Source organism: Idiotropiscis lumnitzeri, unplaced genomic scaffold (assembly GCF_059441095.1).
Source record: "Idiotropiscis lumnitzeri isolate Australia: NSW breed Sydney's pygmy pipehorse unplaced genomic scaffold, RoL_Ilum_1.0 HiC_scaffold_231, whole genome shotgun sequence".
NCBI lineage: Eukaryota > Metazoa > Chordata > Actinopteri > Syngnathiformes > Syngnathidae > Idiotropiscis > Idiotropiscis lumnitzeri.
This window is the reverse complement of record NW_028283769.1, coordinates 187,970-193,367: the sequence shown is the minus strand read 5'-3', so window position 1 is coordinate 193,367 and position 5,398 is coordinate 187,970. Positions and strand designations below refer to the sequence as shown.

At 43.7% G+C, this 5,398-nt stretch overlaps 1 long non-coding RNA gene across 1 annotated transcript; it reads left to right on the top strand.

Annotated features, from left to right (window-relative positions):
- Positions 1-740: 740 nt before the first annotated feature.
- Positions 741-3,657, top strand: LOC148314769 (uncharacterized). Its single transcript, XR_015841530.1, has 3 exons — positions 741-801; positions 889-1,038; positions 3,480-3,657. It is a non-coding gene; the product is annotated as an uncharacterized LOC148314769 (long non-coding RNA).
- The last annotated feature ends 1,741 nt before the right edge of the window (positions 3,658-5,398 follow it).

The window sequence follows — 5,398 nt, the reverse complement described above, 5'->3', positions numbered from 1 at the left end:
AGAGATTGTGTGACTGGTATGTTGATTCCTGTTTTTATCAATATTGGTCGGTGCTGGGACCTTGGGAAGTTACCCAGCACTCTTCGATGTGCTGGCATTGATATGCCATCTGTGTCCCTCGTAACGAAGGTCAGGTCAGGTGTGTATTCCCTCTGCCATCGTGCTGAGTGGAAGGTGCCTGGTTCATTTGGATGGTAAAGGAGGTGGAGATTATTTATTTCTGCCCAGTTGCTGAGCTGGATTCCAGCTGGGTCGGGCTCTGTGTATCCCCACGATGTATGGTGGCTATTGAAGTCTCCTAATATTATAGATTGATGTTGGTATTGTGGGAGGACACTAATTGGCCAGCTTGTATTTGGAGGCTTGTATATGTTGACCACTGTTGTACCCAGCACCTCAATCTCTGACCTGTGTATATTGTGTTCGTCCATAGAGGATCCTCTGTCTATGGCAGGGATGTCTTCATGTACATATATCATGGTTCCGTACTGTTGATGATCTATTCTCGTGATGGGTATGAAGCTGGATATACTGTATCTCGATGGGGGCGATTCTTTAGTCAGATGAGTTTCCTGCAGTGCCAACACTTGTACATCTTTCTCCCTCAGCATCTGCGCCATCAACTCACACTTAGCCATCGATATACCCTCCACATTCAATGAGATTATCCTCAGTCCTCCTCCTACTGTCACTACATTGTCATTTAGGTCATCATTAACTGAGTCTAGCGTATTTTTCGAAGTTGCAGGACTCTCTACTGCACCAACGCGGACCTGGTTATCCTGGGCGACGGCCGATCCAGTATGAATATTCCTTCTTTGAGCTTCCATTTCCATTTTTGAGGTGTGTAGTCGAGAGCAAGTTTTTAACGCTTGGTTCGACCACCAGGGTGGGATTCCTCTTAGTCAGGCCCCCAGAATGCTGGCTGCACTCCAGGGAGCCGCTCAAGCCTCCACACGACGACAACGTGGGAATCCCGGTCGTGGAGGGTGTCGTCACTTTCGGCGCGACATCTGTTCGTCTGCTTTCATCCACCAGGCGAGTAAACGCAACTATGGTTTCGTGCACCACCACATGCAACACTTGCACCATTCTCATGGAAAGACTCTCCCTGCTGGAGGGACGTGTCCGCCAGCTAGAGCAGAGTAATGTGGTAAGCGTAAATGTGGCGGACAGCACCGGTTAGCATTGGCCGTAAACGGCTTGCTAATCGCGTTGAGCCTGTTAAGACACAGAGCAGTTCCATTCCACCTCGGTCTCCTGGCTCCCGCACTTTAGTGAAAGGTGACTCCATTACTCGATACATTAAGCTTGAAAATCCAACCACAGAATGTGTATTGCTGGGGCCAGAGCACCCGACATTGAAGCTAATCTTATGGAGCTAGCACGCAAGAGACCTAGACACCAGCGCAGTGCAAACAACGCTAGCTATTCAGATATAGTGATACACGTCGGCTCCAATGACACTAGTGTTACTGCCGTTTCAATGATACGCTGGCTAAAGAAAGTTTTAACGCGCACTCACTCACCATGGGTTGAAGTTGCGATGACGTTCGCTCGGCTTCACTGGTCTTGATGTTGATGTGTAGTTATGTATGTCACGTCAAACAGTCAAGGGTTAGTCTTAATCGTAGTCATTTCAGTCCAGATGTCATGCCGTGAAGTCAAGTAAATCAAATAAATAAATCAATGGCTACGGTCTTCCAAACTTCAAATCAAAAACATCCGTGCATATGCGGTAATCAATACAATATACTATCTTCTATCTTCCAGTTTGTACATAAATAATGCGTCTTGAGTAAGTGCGGTTGAAAAACGGTATCCGACAGCGTTCCCCCACCTGTCCTGCATTTGTTATTTATGGATGAACGCAACCAGTGCTGACGTCATCAATTGCCCTAGTGGTGGTGTTGCCATACTGCATTACTCAAAAGAAAACTGCTCCAACAACTAGGATGAAGCAATCAGAGATCACAAAGAAAAAACATAGCAAGGACTTGTGATCTCGCCAGAAAGATGAGTCTGAGTCGAGTAATTGTCTCTGGCCCCTTGCCTGCGAGAGGCAATGATGAGAAAGATGGGGGTGTAGCCCTCATTTCCGAATTTAATCTAAAACTTAGTCCTCGTCCTAGCAATTCCTTCAAAACATTTGAAGTTCTCATTATGCGATCCACGGCCGCACTGCCGTTTTATCTTGCCGTTTTTTACCGTCCCCCTGGCTCTTACTCAGGCTTTTTAGATGAATTTTCTGAATTTGTGGCTGATTTGGTAACTCATGCGGATAATATATCATGGGCGACTTCAACATTCATATGAATCTCCCGTCGGAACCACTTACCGTGGCGTTTCGGACAATAATTGATATGTTTGGTTTCATGCAAATAATAGATGAAGCAACGCATATAAATGGTAACACGTTAGATTTGGTATTAACCCGGGGCTTAGCATCCTCAAAAATAATTGTATTACCATATACTAGTGCTATAGCTGACCATTACTTAATCAAATTTGAAGTCTTGGCGCATTGCCATCGTTCTGACCATGATCAAAGCTATAGCAGCCGCAACATTAGCTCCTTAACCACCGCTGCGCTCTCTGAGCTACTCCCTTTAGTAACCGATTCGTTTCCTAATTATATTGGTACGATTGATGATCTTACAAACAACTTTAATGTCGCTCTGTTAAATGCGCCTGACTCCGTCGCACCTTTAAAAACTAAAACTTGTCCAAAGAGGCTGACTCCGTGGTTTAATGAGGAAACACGCATACTGAAACGATTCTTGTAGGAAGCTTGAGCGCAAATGGCGTGCGACCAAACTGGAGGTCTTCCGTCAGGCATGGTGTGCTAGTTTATACAAGGAAGCGCTCAATCTAGCCAAAACTAATTATTACTCTAGATTAATTGTTTTACATAAAAACAACCCTAAATATTTATTTGCTACTGTAGCAATGCTAACGCAACAGCAACCAACCTCGGATAGCTCTTCCTATTCAGCTCACGATTTCATGCAATTCTTTACTCAGAAGATTGAGTGTATTCGTGATGAGATTAAAGACACTGTTCTTACAATTCCGTTGAATTCCGTCATAAATGGTGTTAATAGGGACATTAGGGCTGATAACTGTCCGATAACCTTATCTCAATTTAAAAAAGTATCTCTTGAAAGCCAAACAAAATTGCTTAGTGGGGCAAAACCGACAACTTGTGTGCTCGATCCGCTTCCTGGCAAACTAATTAAAGAACTGTTTATGACCCTAGGACCGTCTGTCTTAAATATTATTAATCTATCACTTACCACGGGTATAGTACCAGCAGCTTTAGGACCGCCATTATGCGACCGCTACTTAAGCAACCAAACCTCGACCCAGAGAGTCTCAACAACTATAGACCGGTTTCAAATCTTCCGTTTATTGCAAAAATCTTGAAAAACTTAATGAATATATGACTAGTAATAATCAATTTGAACCTTTCCAATCAGGTTTTACCGAATGGAAGCTACGGAGGAGGAGGGCATGCTCGCGTGACAGTTAAGCCGAAGAGGAGCACCTTCCCCGGGCACGGGCGGTGTCAAGCGGCCCCTAAGTTTAACCGAATGGAAGCTCCGGAGGAGGAGGGCATGCTCGCGTCACAGTTAAGCCGAAGAGGAGCACCTCTTCCCCCCGGGCACGAGCGGAGCGCGAGGCTGTCAGTTATGAATGAATAAATGAATAAATAAATAAATGAAGAATGCCACCTTTCATTTCACTGGCATGATCCGTGCCTGTCATGCCGCGTGTGTTTTTGTTTTTTCAGCTGTGTGGGCGTTCCTCCAGCGATCGTCTCGCGCCATGCGGTCAGCTGCTGCGAGACGCGCCCACCAGCCCCGCACCGGATTCCCATTCACTCACTGATTACACTCACTACCACCTACACTGACTACCTGGCGTCGGATTGTTATCCTACTTGTGTCTGCGTTTGGAGAGTCCTGCTCAATCCTCCAGCTCTGCTGGAGGATCATAACATTCACAGGGCACACCGGACGGCGTACCAGAAGTTAAAAGTCGAAGTAATTAAATAAATACAAAAATAAGTAATTGAATAAATACAAAAATAATGGCTGGGGAATAAAAAAATAAGAAGTTTTAATAATAATTTTTTTTTGTTATAACATGAATTTCACTCTCTCTCTCTCTACCCGTATATATATATATATATATATATATATATATATATATATATATAATTTAAGCATTTTTGAAGGTGCGCCGCTACTTCGCGGATTTTCAGTTTTCGCGGGTGGTCTCGGTCCCCATTAACCGCGATAACCGAGGGTTCACTGTATTACTCTTACTCGATCTTGGCGCCGCTTTTGACACTTGATCATAACATATTATTAAAACGCCTTGAAACTTGTGTTGGCATTTCAGGTTCAGCGCTTTCTTGGTTTAATTCGTATCTGTCGGAGAGGACGCACCGTGTAATTCATGGCAATGCGACTTCTGATCTTTGTAAGATCACACGCGGAGTTCCGCAGGGATTGGTACTAGATGCTACCGCTTGGTGATATTATACGGAAATATAACATTAGTTTTCATTGTTATGCTGATGATACGCAATTATACATGCCGTTGGATATAACGAATCCGTGTGATTGCTATAAATTAGAGGCATGCCTTGCCGAAATTAAACTATGAATGTCTTTCAATTTTTTGCGTCTTAACTCAGATAAAACCGAGATGCTGATCATTGGACCAGCGCGTCATCGGTACCTTTTTCAAAGACACCACTATGAGTATCGATAAATTGCCCAAAAGGATTCAACAAAAAATCTCGGTGTTATATTTGACACAACTATGTCGTTTCAAATGCACATTAAAAATATTACTAGAACTGCATTTTTTCATCTGCGTAACATTGCTAAAATTCGCCCAATTCTATCAACTTGTGATGCAGAAATCTTAATCCATGCGTTTGTTACGTCTCGCCTCGACTATTGTAACATTTTGCTCTCGGGTCTCCCCATGTCTAGTATTAAAAGTTAGTTCAAAATGCAGCAGCTAGACTCTTGACTAGAACGAGAAAGTTTGATCATATTACCCCGATACTTGCAAATTTGAATTGGCTTCCGGTCCACTTGAGATGTGATTTTAAAGTTCTGCTACTTGCCTATAAAATATTGCATGGCTTAGCTCCTTCCTATCTCGTTGACCTCGTGGTACCATATGTTCCGTCCCAAAACCTTCGCTCACAAAATGCTGGTCTTTTAGTGATTCCGCGAGCCAAAAAGAAGTCCACAGGTTCTAGAGCGTTCTCTATTCGGGCACCAATGCTTTGGAATGCACTACCCTCAGGTATTAGAGGCGCCACCTCAGTAGAAATGTTCAAAACACTATTAAAGACGCATTTATACTCTTGTGC